The 15,361-nt window shown below is 43.5% G+C and overlaps 1 protein-coding gene across 5 annotated transcripts in view; it reads left to right on the forward strand.

The window, feature by feature from the left end:
* The window catches only part of LOC138202570 (ninjurin-2-like), a 36,505-nt gene that overhangs the window by 333 nt on the left and 20,811 nt on the right, over nt 1-15,361 (forward strand). The gene's annotated exons all lie outside the window — the stretch shown is intronic.

Below are 15,361 nucleotides of genomic sequence, written 5' to 3' on the forward strand. Positions count from 1 at the left end.
TTTTTGTTCCGTTTAGCAGTGGCCTCTCCTTCTTCTCTCCTCCTTCCGTTTCCTCCGTTCCTTTTCCCTTCGCTCTTTCATCTTCCTTCTCTGTCACTCGTGGTCTATCTGTTACTCTGAATCATCGCTCCTGTCTTGGCTTCACCACAGAGCTGTGGTATGTCCTGCCTGTGTGAGAGCTGAGGATCAGAGGGTTGCTGTTGGGCTCTCTGGGTTCGGCCGAGTGTCTGAACTCTATTCGGAGACCGAGATACGATGGCGACATCCATCAAATATCAATTAGGGCCTCGGTGTGAAGGCTAATAAAGCCGTGGGTCAAAGGACCAGGTACACACTAATGCTGAGAAAAAAAAAAAAAAAAAAAAAAGGGGTCAATGTAGGGTTGATTATTACATCAGGGGATTTTGGGAGGACACTTTTATAAAAAGCCGATTTTTCATATTCGTTTCTACGGCATATTTTGTTTAAATTTTCAAGGTTTTCTTTTGTAGTTTTGTTTGCTGAAGACGTTTCACTCTTCATTAAAATAATCCTCAGACCCAAGTCATATTTACTGCAGTTATGGGTATGCACAGACACATCTGTTGCTGTCTGTTGCTATTCATCTTCTGTGTCAGTGTCAGGGGCAACAGTGTTCCTGCCCATCAACCAGCAGGGCTATCAGTTACTGGTATATTTAGCTACACAGTCTCCAGTGAACAAAGTGCTATTACTCAAGACAAGTTGTGTGTGCGTGTGCGCGTGCGTGTGTGTGTGCGTGTGTGTGAGACGGTGACAGATGTGCAAAGAGAAAAGGTCTACTTGAGTGCATGTAGATAGAAATGTTAATGTCCACGGTACACATTAACAGGCTCAGGGCAGTCACCATCATGAAATTTATATTGTCCGTGATTTGTCAAACAAATAATTGCGAATGACAATTCATTTTTTGTTTTCTGTTCATTTTACTTTGACTGCCAGCTTCTTGCTGCAAATCCGACAAATTGCCTCCTCTAACTTATCGTGCTTTCCTGAAACCTGAAACGTTGGAAAACGATTGGAAATGGTGATAGAAATATGACTTTTCTGTATGTTTCATCTCGCTGTTTTTACACAGATGAATGGAAATGATTGTAACGACTCAGCACAATGACAAGCGATCAGCTTAAAGAATCACGGTCAGGCGAATATGTAATAATTGTGACAGGTCCGCATAAGTGTTCTGTATTTACTGTATACGCATAATATTGGGACCTTAAATATTGTTAAATAGCATCTCGAATATTGGATAATGTGCATTTTGCTTTCCTTTTGGCTGCTTCTCCTTCCATTATCTCCACATTCACTTCATAGAAAACGCATGAAGTCAATGACTAGTTTGTTTGTTACAAGAGAGACGGTAAATGTGCTTTGCTGTGGCTCCTATTGTTTTCAAATCCACCGAAATCTAATAAATCTGCCAAGACAAGGCAACTTTTCTTTCTATCTTTTGACTAGAAGGGAGTCAACAGTAAGTTCAGCAGCGGTTTACCCAACAGCTTTGCGACTGAAAATAAAATCCGACATTTGTAACTTCAGGATGGCACTTGTAGTTGACGCTCATGAATTTATGGAGGAGCAAAAATATGGTTGTTTGTCCGCCTGTTAACCGCGTCCAATTTTACCATTCATGAAAGCTGGTTCTGTTCATTCATTTGCCTGAACTCTAATTATCACACACACCCTTTCACTCTACATTTTTCCAGCCATGTTTTGATAAGTCACACAAAATATCTGCTTATGACCCCTCTGCTAATGATTATGAAAAGCACAGTTAGCTGTCACAGTAGCGGAGGCCTGCCGTATATTTTCTCAGCAATTAGTAGGAATTAAAGGGACTAACTTTGGATTGTAAATGATCCATGAGTGTTGGCAGAGAAAAAAAAAAAAAGGCCTTGCACAGATAAGCCGAGAACCTAAAGCACCATTTGGCCACAAACTGCCACTATCTGCGGCCTTAATGATCATATCATGTGGCTCAGAATGTAAATGTTTATACCCACAGATTCCAAGTCCTCTCCACAACTATTCAGCAAGACCCTGCTGGCTTAATTACATGTTGACAGATGTAGAGAGGGACGTGTATGATCGGCAGGAAAGCGGTAAATGAGCATGTATGTGCGCACACGTGGGCGTCGCAGTCAACGTCGAAGTTTGTCCATTGATAGCTTAACTTCGAGCTTTCAATGCACTTTTGTCTTTACAGTCACATAACAAGCGTAGTTGTTATCAACTCGATTGGCGTTCACCTGTTTCCTCTGTTCGGCCTCTTTTTTTTTTGTTTACGTGAGGACGGACAGCTCTGCCCTTTGTGAAACGCAGATAGCCCACAGGAGCAACAGGACAGAAATCTGTGATGGAAAAATACACAAACGGTATACAAAAATACTTGCAAATACTGCAGTCAGACTTTAAGCTTGCTGGTAAAATGTTGTCATTATGATGGGGTTTTTTTTTACGACATAAACAGTTACTATACATTGAACTTTCACTAGTGGGTTCAGAACAATAGCTTCTCTGAAGTTTGTATCTCAAGACACACCCGGAATATCTTTTGGAGTTATAGTCACATTTTTTTTTTCCTACAACATGAAAATTTAAAATTTACGTTTTAAATTGTACTGGGACATGAGCTGGATTTCTATAATCTACTGGGAGATGAAACCTTTGTATGCTAATCAACCCACGCAGGACTTTAAATAAAGTCGGATGCCTCTGGATTTCTCTCCCTGATGACAATCAGCTTGATTTTGAATGGGTTCATTAGTCTCTGAGTTTGTGGCACTTTCTCAACATTCAGACTGAAATCCAAGTGGAGGCGTGTAATTTGCTGAAATTGGATTTATGAGCTTTTCATGCCGTGCCTGTGTGAAGCTGTCATGATGAATCTATTTCGATGGTGTGAAGGGTTCACGCCTCGGAGTCACTGTCTATGTATAGAGCGCGGCAACAGGGTGTGGAGCGCAGATACAGATTTAGGAGGAATCACACGGCCTCTCCGAGCATGACAGCCATGTTTCAAAGACACGAGGATGACCACACCGTCAGAAGAGCGTATAAAAGTTCAAAACAACCCTTATCTTTAAAATGAGCAGTGTGTAGGATTTGGTGGCCTCTAGTGGTCAGGTTGCAGAGAAACCTCCTGAACACATCTCCCCGGTCTTTAGCCTCCCCTTCCAAGAATGTAGGAAAGTTTAGTGTCCAAAAACTCATATTTCAAGCCAGCGTTTAGTTTGTCCCTTTTGAGCTACTGTAGAAACGTGGAGAAACTTGTACTTTGCTTGAGTATTTCGATTTATACTCGACTACATTTAAGAGGGAAATATTGCACTTTTCACTCCACTGCATTTATTTCACAGCAGCAGTTATTTTTCAGATCAATATTCTATATGTAAAAAAAAAAAAATGATCAGTTGGTTATACATTGCTACACGTATAGATTAGACTGGTCCACAGCATCACGTATTGAAATGAGCTCGACCATAACATCAAAATGCTGCTCATATCTACATCAATGAAGGAATATTCCAATTATTCATATATGATAAATACAAGTTTAATTTTTATATTTTAAGTACATTTTGCTGACAGGACTTATGTACTTTCACTTAAGAAAATACTTTCAGTTGTAATTTAAATTTATTTTTTTTTTTAAATGTGGTATTCCTACTTTTACTTAAATAAAAGATCTAAGTACTTCTTGCACCGCTGATTTTCAGTAGTTTTTGATGAGTCAGTTTAAATGGTTACAGATGAAACCGTCCGCATGCTTTCAGAGGTGTTTGAGTGATGTTTGACCTCAGCAGCTCTACGGGTCTATTTAGACACAGCATTCCCGTCTTAGTGTCGAGGCGGAGAGCAAAAACAGTTTAAAATCACAGCAACCCTCTAAAGCATGACAGTTACATTTCAGGTTCATGTAAAGTCCTTTCTGAGACGTGAATAAGCCTGAACCGGCCATCCAGTGACTTTGTCAGATGCTGGGAACGCAAGGCCACTTTAGTCTTGTCTGTCACAGTAAAAACAGTAATAGTCCTACGAATATGTATGATGAAAAACATGAAGTAGGTCTGCAGGTGTCATAATAATGAGTGTGCGACTGTATTTTACTGCATTCTCAGGTGTTATTCTTCCCAGAATTTCCTGAATAATTTATTTGTCCTTTTGCTTTTTTTTTTTTTTTTAATGGATTTTGTGTCCCTTCACGGCCACTGTCTCTCTCATCTCCTTCCTACTTCTCTCACCCCCAAAATACACTGCTGCACTGTGTGTGTGTGTGTGTGTGTGTGTGTGTGTGTGTGTGTGTGTGTGTGTGTGTGTGTGTAACCGTGTCTTGGCCCCTACATGGCAAATGCCACATTCTGAATGTAAGTGTGAAGTACGAGTGTGTGTGTGTGTGTGTGTGTGTGTTTGTTTCTGGGAACTTTCATCTGAGACCCAGCCGTGCCTCATCTTTAAATGACACTGGTAGTTTAAATGACACATGGCATTGTGCAATGACTGATATTATGTAAGACGTGTTTAATGCAATACTTGCTTTGTATGTCCAAACTATGGTAACCATGGTAAGAATTATTTTTCCCCTGTATGTGTGTAAACATAATACTGAATACATCCAGCACAGTGTCAGCAGATGAAGCATGTTAAGACCATTTCAATAACACAACAGGGGAGGTTACGATAGAGCACAGTTTGTACTTGGCACCAGAATATGTCCCATATTAAACAGTGCTTATCATCCATCAATCGTCAGTTGTCACGGAGATGTTGACATACAAGCTGAGCTGTCTTGATTTCATGCGTAGCATTTGTAGGACTTGTCATTCATGTAGGTTTACTGACTATACGTACTGCAACAACAAGGAAGTCATCTGACTCTGTTGTTGCGTTATATAACTTCCTGTCTAAACCAGAAGTGTGAGTGTCGGGTTGTGTAACCTGACATCCGATTACCTTGTCCTTCATTTTGTTAGAAACACTGTCCACTTAGGCAAAGTGATCGGGGCCATGACTTAATCTTTGAAGTATTAGATTTACAAAAGTCTATCAATCTGAAAGATCTCCGTTTTGGTCTCAGTGGCGACACCTATGGCGATAGGCCGTAATTGCAGCTGTGTTTTTGGACTTCACCTCTCAGGGATCCAAACAGTGTGACGTTTCTTATTCTTTGGACTTGTTTTTTTAAGTTTAATTATATGTATTGATCAATGTTTACTTTATTTGTTCAGCCACAGTTATCGTTCACGTAATACGCTGGCTGAGATCTGAAAAAACAGCCTCAGCTCAATGGCTCTTGACCATAGACTGTCTATAAAATTCCACGTAGAATCTGGGTCTAAAAAGTGAAGCCAATGCAGAAGTGCCTCAAAGTGCACCACCGAGGACCACTAGGGGCTGGCTCCAAAAAACATCTATAAACTCCCATTCAAAAAGCATGAACTTCTCTCGTGAAATACAAAGTCAATACATTTTTTCCACAAGTCAAGTGATACTTCTGAAAATAATCCAATAATAGAGATATTAGGCCTCAAAGAGAGAAATGGTTGGGGGCATGTCTGATTTGATCGACATGCCTGGGGTGCATTCAGGTTTCTGAAATACGTGGGCGGGGCATAGTGCCCTCAGATTCTTAGACAGATCCACCGCTAGCTCTTCCCCAGCTCGTTCAAATATGGTCACTACTCCCTCCAAAACAAAAACAAGATGGCGACGACCAAAAAAACAAAACAAAACAAAAAAAACAGACTCGAGGCTTCAAATCAGCAGATTATAAACGGGCCAACGGGCGACGTCGCGGTGGGTTGCCACTCGCTTTTGCCAAAGAATGAAAATCGATATTGCTGCCACCATCTGGGAAGAGGTGTGGTTGAAAAACCGTTATGAAAAACACAGTTAACAACATGTCGGGATTGTTTTTCCCTCAAAGTTGTTAAATAACAAATTGCTGTAACCCACAGTCAACACCAGATTATAAAGAGTATTTCAACAAGGTTCGCGAGCGTCATCTCTCAATTGTCTTTTGATTACATGCCGTTATCTATCTACTTCCTACAATTGAAAAGATGGATTTTAATGGAAAAGATTATATTTTCTGAAGGTTACTGGTTTACGTGACCATGTCTGAGGGTATGATTGTGTTTGGGTCTCATTTTGAAATGAACATTTCAAAAGGTGAACCGACATTTTTGATTTTTGATTTTATTTGATTTTATACACTTTATTAATCCCCGAGGGGAAATTTCTTCGCTACAGCAGGGGGGCTCTCAGGGGGGAGCTGCTGCAGCAGACTTGATATCTTTCTTTCTTCCCACATTTCCACTTTTTCTCTGCCTTCTTTAAATGTTCATCCTCCAGTTCCTCGAGACCGTCTCTCTTTTTTCCTTTATTACTCCCTTCCTCTTTCCATTTCTCTCTGCCCCTCATCTTCCTCTCTTCTCTGTCCAGGGGGGACTGTGTGTTTTCTTTTCATTTTGGGAGGGGAAATGACATCTGACTCCCTTTGAATTTAAAACAGCTTTATCGGAGTTGTGTCCAAATCGTGTGTGTTCATAAACGTGAAAAGATTTTTAGAAGCTTTCGGGAGTGCAAAAAAAAAAAAAAAAAGGGCAGGATGAGTGATACCAGATGAAACTTTAGATCCTACCACATATAAACAATTAAATTATCACACACACGGACCAGTCTCCCCATCTCCTGTTCCTTCTCTTTTATAAACCTCACAATTATATTGTCACGGTGAAAAAGAGCAGATATAAGGCAGAAGTGTTCTCATCACTGGAACAACACTCGGCTTGTTTATCTCCACTTCAGTAGGATTTAAGATCTTTAGCCCTTCGCCTGCTTTTTTTTCCAACCAGTAAAAAAAAAAAACCACTATGCTCTCCGCATGATGTATTTTATGAAGACAGTTTGCCAGATTAATTTACGAGCATCGGTCAAAGCCCAGAGATGATCACTACACATGAAATAAATCACGAGTGGCAGCTTTTTAGGCCAGGAATGTTGTGTCACACTTTTGTTCCTCCTTCACTTGTTCCAGTCGTATTTGCCAAGGAAGAACAGGAAACCCCCTTCGTCTCTAATGCTGAGGCTCCCTTGCTGGGACTCTGTAACTCACAACACTATAACCCACACATGGACATTAATCACAAAAGCACACCAGACTTTTAAACCCAGCTACGTCAATCCTCTCGTAGGTGTTCCGCGTAGCTCCGTGTACACACCCTCCTCATAAAAAAAAAAAGCTGTTAAATGCTTTTCATATTTAATTTCTGACACGTATTCGTTTCTTATCAGCTGCACATATAATCCAGCTGTATTTGACCACAGTGTCTCAGAGGTCCCGTGTGCTCTGCTTGGATTGCAGCCAAACACATATAGAGACACACACATACATGTGTGGAAAAGCACATAGAGACAGACATAAACATGCACAATGTGATAAATATACACAATGCTTAAGAGGCTGTGTGTGGTGGAGGGATAGGATGCATGAAGGAGGTGTGTTTCGAAGAAGTGGTGGTGGGGTGAGGGGGGGTGGGGGGGGTTCGAATGCAAAAAAATGTTTTTTTAACATACACACACAGAATCGTTCCTCGTGTTCGTAGATAAGAAACGTGTTGCTACGTGGCGGGCTGCCAGCCCTTACGAAGCGTGTGTGTGTGTGTGTGTGTGTGTGTGTGTGTGTGTGTGTGTGTGTGTGTGTTAATGTTAATTGAGGGGTGACCTAAAGGTAAACACAGACCCCTCTCTATCAGTATTTTCCTTCCCTCCAGCGCGAGTGTTCGGTCACTGGATAAGACAAAGTGTGTGTGGGAAAGAACCCAGACCTGAATGTTTCTGGTCAATATTACGTGTGTATGGCTATCAGTCTCTGTGTGTGTGTGTGTGTGTGTGTGTGTATCTCTGAATGTATGTCCATGTGCGTGTACGTATGTGCCTGCATGCCTGTTGTGTGTGCAGAAGTTAAAGTGAGATAAAAGTCTTTGTATGCAGTTATCCTGTATGTTCTGCTTGTACTACGGTTTATGGACGTCACTTAGCCAAAACGAACAATGTAAAAATACAACTTTAAAAGTGTCATTTGTAAGAATGACATCCCCATCTTGCAATACCACTTAGTACCTTAGGAGGCGATAGTGAGTCACTGTAGCGTCCAGGCGGTCCGCCTTCAGCTCGGTGTCGCTGAAATCTGTGACTGACCGTGTTGATGAGGTTCAGATCAGTGAGGGTCAAAAAAAAAAAGTGTGTTCAGGTAACAGAATCCGACGGGGGACAGATTTCAGCGTAACACCGGCTCTCAGTTTCGGCAGTTTGATTGCATGTACATATACTTGCCCCGCCGTTAGTCATCTGTTGGCTTTTTCTATAACTGATAATTGTAAAGTTTGATTCTCTGATTGACAGGCGCCCAGAAGACTGATAAAAAAAAAAAAAGATGTAGCAGATGCAGCAGCTCACCGGGATTTGTCCCCGTACACCCAACGCATCCCTGACGTCATTCAGTTGTACCATCAGCTGCTTTTATGGGTCACCGCTACGTAGCCACTGTTAGCACCAGCAGACGTTTACTCACCTGAAATGTTGCGAGCTCGGCATCAAACGACATTCCTTCAAATCAGTAGAGATCTGTTCCTACGGCGGTGGAGAGCAAACGAGTTTTAGCCGTTGTTGTGTTCACCGTTTCTTTCATCATAACAAGAGGTGACTCGGCTAAACTGACTCACTGTTCCATCTTGTGGTACACAGTGGTATTACAAGACGGGCCGGGGTCAACACGGGTATTACTTCACATTCTGTGAACGCATTTATTACATTTCTGAATGTTTTGAGCTAAATATCTTCCCTCTTCTATCTAAGCTGCTCTTATGAATACACTTCTTTTAATAATGGATCAAATGGCTTTGTGTTGCGTGAAAAGGATCGTTTGTGCGTTCCGCTCAGCTCCAAGAGGGTTTAGACGTCCTTCGACCCTTTGTTGAGGTTTTAACTTTTACCGTTTTGAATGATCTACCTGCTTTCCCAGCATTAGCATAGCATTTTCAACAGTCGAAGGTAGTTGTTTTCAAAAGTTAAAAAAAATAAATAATGAAATCATAAGCCCCCCGGTACAACACCTACACAGTGTCAAATGATGGACCGATAGGGTTAGCGACTAGTTGTTGAACGTAGTAATACAGCATTTAGCTGCTAAAGAGAGATATTTCTCTCGATGGAGTAGGTGTAGACCAAGAACAGAGCAAAACGGAGAGCGGTGGTGGAGTTACACGGCTCGACTCCAAATGAGTGTGTTGATGTTGCCATGTGTCCGCTGGATGTTTAAATAGCCAACCGTCAAACTGGATCAACCCTAAAAGATGACGACATCAGTGTGTTCACAGCTTGTCCGTGTTTATACAAAGATCAGAAAAGTGTGCAGAAGTTATTTAACATGTTCAGACAGATATAGATGATGAAAAGCTTCGTTGCCTGTCCTACAAAAAAAAAAAAAAAAGTGAATTTATTTCTAGTTCATGTTTAAATTCTCCACAAATCCTGGTGAGTTGAAAAGAATTGTGGGAAATAGTGGCGGCGCCGCCACGTTCGAGTCAATACCGCAGAACGCCGCAGCTACGTGAGGTCATGTGTGATTTTTATGTTTTCATGTGATTCAGTGGGGAGACACGGTGTGGGAGGCGGGTGAGGTTTCTGCCTTACCTCATCCAGTCTGTGTCGCTGATGCCCCGTGGTGCTCATGGGACTATTGTTGATCTCGACACAATGACATCATGCTTAACGTGAAACAAAGACACTCCGTTATTAATTGTTCTCCGGTCACGTTGATAAAAGTCTTAAGGGGACACAAACTCATTTTTCATTCGTGTTTAAGTATCCAACTCGTGTAAATACAGGGCAACCTCCTTTTTTTTCTCTTTTTGCTGATGCATCGTGACTTGGAAAACTCGGGTTTTTCTAGTGTGCCGTTTCAGTCTTTTACCAAAATGTTCCACATTTCATTGTTTCTAAAAAAGCACCGACAGACGGGGAAATGACGGCTTTTGGTGTTTGTTACTTTGGAGCTCTAATTTGATGGCTTTGAAAACATTGTCCGTGAAGGTGCTGAAAAGATGTAGGCTTTCATTAACGGTTATTAGCAAGTCAATTTTATGCTCAACAAAACTATACAGTGCAGCTAATTACTTTAATTGTGAAGGACTTTAATGAGCATGTAGCTGTCCTCCCATGTTGCGTTGTGGACGCTCCCCATGAGCAGACACTTAAAATGTTTCACAGGACTTCTTTGTCCATATAAGCCTCTTCTGTGCAAACATATACATCACATTTATGAGGCTCCGAGGACCTAAAGAAATGCCTGGACTGATCTTAGTCACCTTCACTGTTCTGGAGAGGGAGAGAGTGTGTGTGTGTGTGTGTGTGTGTGTGTGTGTGTGTGTGTGTGTGTGTGTGTGTGTGTGTGTCAGAGAGGAGGAGTTATGACTATTTCTCAAAGCAAAGTTATGAATGTTTATTTTCACTAAAGAGGTCAAAGTTCCAGTAGTTAGTTTTGAAGGATGCAACTATAGCAATATATGCTCTCACACACACACACACACACACACACACACACACACACACACACACACACACTTGTCTCACCGGCCCCCGTGGTAACAACTCATTGACATAATGCGTTCCCTCGCCCTTTATCCTAAACTTGTCCAACCACAGTGAAGACCAATGTGCAGAGATATGTGCGCTCAAGTCCAGGAAGTAGCGGGGCAGCTGGTTTTCAGCCTTTCTGTGGACCAACGTGTTGGTCCGTCAGACGGACGCATATTTGAATCTAAAAGATCTGGAGTCACTGAAATAATTAGGAGGGTGAATATGCAGAAAACACCCGATGAAAAAAAACTACACTGCTGCTTATTGCAAAGCAGTGTTCTGTTTCTCTTAAGTATTTGCACTAAAGGAATTTCAACAGACCAATCACAGCACCCCATTCAAACTAAACAATCAAACTATTTTTTTGGAATTCAAGAAAAGTTCGGTGATAATCTGATGCTGCGGTTTTTGTGGTTCTTGTGGATATCAGTCTAACATGCCGGCATGTAGTGATACTCCAGTACTGGAATGATTATCAGCACTGAAATCCTAAAAAAAAGGACCAACGTTTTTACATACGTAGCGACATTTTTTTCCCGCTTGCTGTATTAATTGCCCGGCAGCGACGAAACATAAAACTGAGTGTAGACGGGTTGAAGTGAAGGTGTACATCTGCTGTGCGTTTGTAAAAGTAGGAGGAAACGTCGGGCTGAATGTTGAGACGCCGGTCTCAGTGGAAAACGGCCATCACGACGATTAAAGACTTTAATTTCCAGCAGCGGTGGTCCAACACGGTCCTGCGGTTCTGTGAAATTACACGGGTAGCTTGCTGCTTTGATCAGAAAGGTCTCAGATCTGCAGCATGTTGTGTCGTTCCCACACCGCCGCATTACAAACTCTTTTGGTCACCACGGAGGTAAGACTGCAGTTTTCCCTCTTCGCTTCCGTTTCTTTGGGCGTACACAGATAGATGGATGTGGAGGGTTTTTTTTGTTGTTTTTTGTTTTATTAACTGAGACTCGTCTGCTATCATCACAAGTTATTACAATGAAAAATATCACTAAGTCTTTTATTGCTACAGTAAAGTAACACACTTGTGTGTCTCCGCGGGGTGATTCGCTTCATGCGTGTAAAATGGGGCGATAGTTACAGAAACAAATTTGACCGCGCGTGTGCGCGTGACGTGGATACCCGGACATTGACGAACACGCGCGCGCGATACGTCTCCGTATCGCGACCGAGCGGCGACCGGCGGCGACGTCACCCGTTGGTTTGTGAACGGCTGTCGTGAAGCCTCGAGGTCAGAATTTGGCCGCGGCCGTCTTTGCCAGTTCGGAGCCGGAAGTGACCATATTTGGACGCGCTTGGAGGCGAGCGGGCGGATCTGACTCGATCTGGTCGGAAACCCAACGGGGACACTCTCACGTCTTAGTCTCAGTCGCGCTTCGTCTCCCTTCCAGCTCTGCTCCCGGTGACGGTGCACCTTCGATTCGTGTTGGACAAACTGCCTGTTGACTCACAGACAGAATAAGATACACACAAAAAAAAAAAAAAAAAACTCGATATTCTTGAAGTTCCCTTGTTTTTCCTCACAAACGCCCGCCAACTTGAGCTTCAGGCTTGTGAGCGCTGCAGCCAAGTCAAACTCATGTCCGTGCGTACGTGAGAGGAGAAAGCGACCGCGACCTTGCCGCGCGGTCGGTCACGTCTGACTGGTTGAGCCGGCGTTTCTCTTTGCGGGCGATTCTTGTAAAGCGTCAGTAGATTTCCACCGGTCGCTCCTCGGGCAAATAAAAGTTGGCAGGGACGGCGGTTGGACTGCCATCTTTGTTGAAACATCCGTGCGAACAGTAAGAGCGCAGGTGTGTGTCGTTTGGAGAATCGGGTCGACTCGGATGACGTTTGTTTACGCGTTGTCGTTCGAGTGGAACGGCGGGTCGGGTGAGGAGATAAACGATGGCGTTCTTTTTGAGTGAGTATTCAAGAGTTTTGTCGCTTCATCAACGTCAGCAGCCGAGTTCGCCGGAGCGTCCGCGGTTCGTTTCACCGCGGACGCGAGCCGAGAGAGAGCGGACGCGACGTTTTGTGTCAGACTCGAGGATTTCGGCAGCGACGAGCCGGGCGGCGTGTCCCGAGTGACGTTCGCATTTTAAGGAGTCCCGTTAGGTCAGGACTAAACCGGGTGGGCTTTCTTTGACATTCACGGCGGTTGTGCACCAAGAATCCCCCCCTTCCCCCCGTCGCCACCACCCGCTCGCCAGATTCACGTTTCAGGTCCATGTTGAAACCCGCGGCTTTGCTTTACCAGCGGTCACAAAAATGGTGCGCAACTCGGTTGCCGATTTGGATCGAGCGCGTGTCGGGGCGCTGCACACCATTCGCACGAGCTTTTTCGATCTGCCCTCGTGTTTGAACCCAAACCATGACCTTTGACCTACCCGTAACAAAGTAGCGCCTAACTCTAACCAAGTCGGGGTTTGTTTTTTTTTCCCCCTGAACTTAAACCCCAATGTTTTGCGGCGGTTAAAACTTAAGGCAGCTTACTTTTAACGCCTCTGCGAGGTAAAATGCGAGTTCTCGGGTAAAACGAGACGTGGGACTCAGATCTCAGCTGACTTACAGAAGTATTTTATCTTCATGAAGTTAGGGGGCCGTTCAAAATGGAATACAGCGTACTTGAAGATAATGTGATTACTTTAGAAGTGAAAATTACACTTCCAATAATGAATAAGTCTGTAATGTCTTTGGTTAACATTTCCTCCACACTCTTGTGTCTGTAATGTTGTCTCTCCGTTATTAGTTTTTAGTCTCAGAATCAAAATTGAGATGACTCGGCGCGGGTCCTTTTCTCAGCCTCCTGCGGAGTCGTTATGAAACCGTCTGTGTCGCATGATTAGATCAACTCTCAAGACTGAAGTGCTCCTTCGGTGAAGTGTGAAAAAAAAAAAGTCAAACAAATCGCTGATTAGAGAAAAATTATTTTCCTCCCCGAACACAGTTTGTTTGCGGGTATTTATTACACGCTGTGCTATCCAGCGGTGAGCGATGAAAGGCTTTTAGAGACGTAGATTTGCTCGGTGCCCCCCCCCCCCCCCCGGGTGTTAGTAAGTAATCCGTTAACGATACACGGAGCGGAAAATGTTCTCCCGAGTGTTTTTGCACAGATTTTTATTTTTATTTTTTGGGGAAGTCCGGGCATCCGTCGGTCCGTCTCGGCACAAAACATCAGCATTCGTGGAACTCGGGAAGCGGCGGTGCTCAGAGAAACGCGGAGGAAGGAAGTGTGTGTGTGTGTGTGTGTGTGTGTGTGTGTGTGTGTGTGTGTGTGTGTGTGTGTGTGTGTGTGTGTGTGTGTGTGTGTGTGCGCGTGTGCGTGTGCGTGTTGCGGACGGCGACGAAGGCCGAGCCGTAAAAGCCAGGAAGTCGCAGGGAGGAATGTCCCGCGATGTCACACGCGGCCGGGACCCGAGAGCTTGTCGGCCTGCGGGAGGGTGAAACTCCAAACATGTGTGGGGGGGAAAAAAAAAAAAAAAAAAAAAAAAAACTCTTCAGAAAGAGTCACACGAGAGAGAGAGAGAGAAAGAAAAACAAGACACAAAGAAAACACTCCGAAGTGTCACTCTATCATCTCGGCAGCTTTCCGTCCTTTTCGTTACACCTGTTCGCGCCACACCTCGCCCCCCCCCACCCCCCCCCCCCCCTCTCTCTTCCCCCGAGGCACATTCACATGTTCTCTGCAGCTATTTACAGTCTACACTACGCACGCTCACGCATCCTGGGATTAGCGTGCCCCGCCCCGCACTCCTCTCACCGTGTTTGTTTTGGACGCGGGCGCTCCGGTGTGACTGTAAATCCAGAACAAATTGTGGCAAATTGCCTTTTTCAGGACGGGGAATTAGAATTACTCCAAACCGCAAGCGCTGTTCAGTCTTGTCGTATAATCACGGTGTTATTGCTCGACTCTGTGGTTTAGGTGACTCAGGTTTGAGCTATTAACAACTTTGTTGCCGTTTTTGATGTTTTAATGATTTTCTTTTTGCTCATGCCGACAGTATTGCCACAGACACACACACAACACACACACACACACACACACACACACAATACACACACGCAAGCACTCCCTGCACTCCGTCTTGATTATTTAAAGTGCAGATCAGTGTGTTATTCACGGTGTTAACTGCAAAAATATCAACAAATGGAAAGCCATTTATACTTTAGATTCTCTTTCATGTGTATTTTTAGCTTCCCATTTTACATTAGGGTCAACTTACTGTAAAATTACCGCTGATCTATCTTTATGTTTCTGTTTTTGCACTTTGTCGTACTGTAAATTCAAAAATGTTCTGTTTGCTTCCCGTAGTTATTATTACTACAATTAGTACATTTCAGGCTTATTTATTTCCCCTTCTTTAGTGCACGTTGAGCAACCGTGTGGAGTTCATGTCTGTTTTCTTTTGGGTCACCACTGCTGAGGGTTCTGCGACCGGTTGGCAGCATTGGGAGGACGTCTTGTCAGTAACGATCAAAAGATGTGCCCTCTGCTAAAAACAGGAAGCGGCCAATCAGACTGCACCGGGAAACAGCGGGGCGGTGGATGACGGGGATCTTCAGGAGTTTTTGGGTTCCATTTTTAGAGCGTTCGCCAGGAATTTTTATTTATATCTTTAGATCGCAGTAATTTTTTGTCACTTTTGTTTAAGCTAATTATTTGATGTATTTAATCTGACTGATCAGCTGTCCTGATTTGTTGTATTTACAA

Source organism: Embiotoca jacksoni, unplaced genomic scaffold, assembly GCF_022577435.1.
Source record: "Embiotoca jacksoni isolate LCO1_2020_lvr unplaced genomic scaffold, fEmbJac1.0.p SCAF_21, whole genome shotgun sequence".
Lineage (NCBI taxonomy): Eukaryota > Metazoa > Chordata > Actinopteri > Embiotocidae > Embiotoca > Embiotoca jacksoni.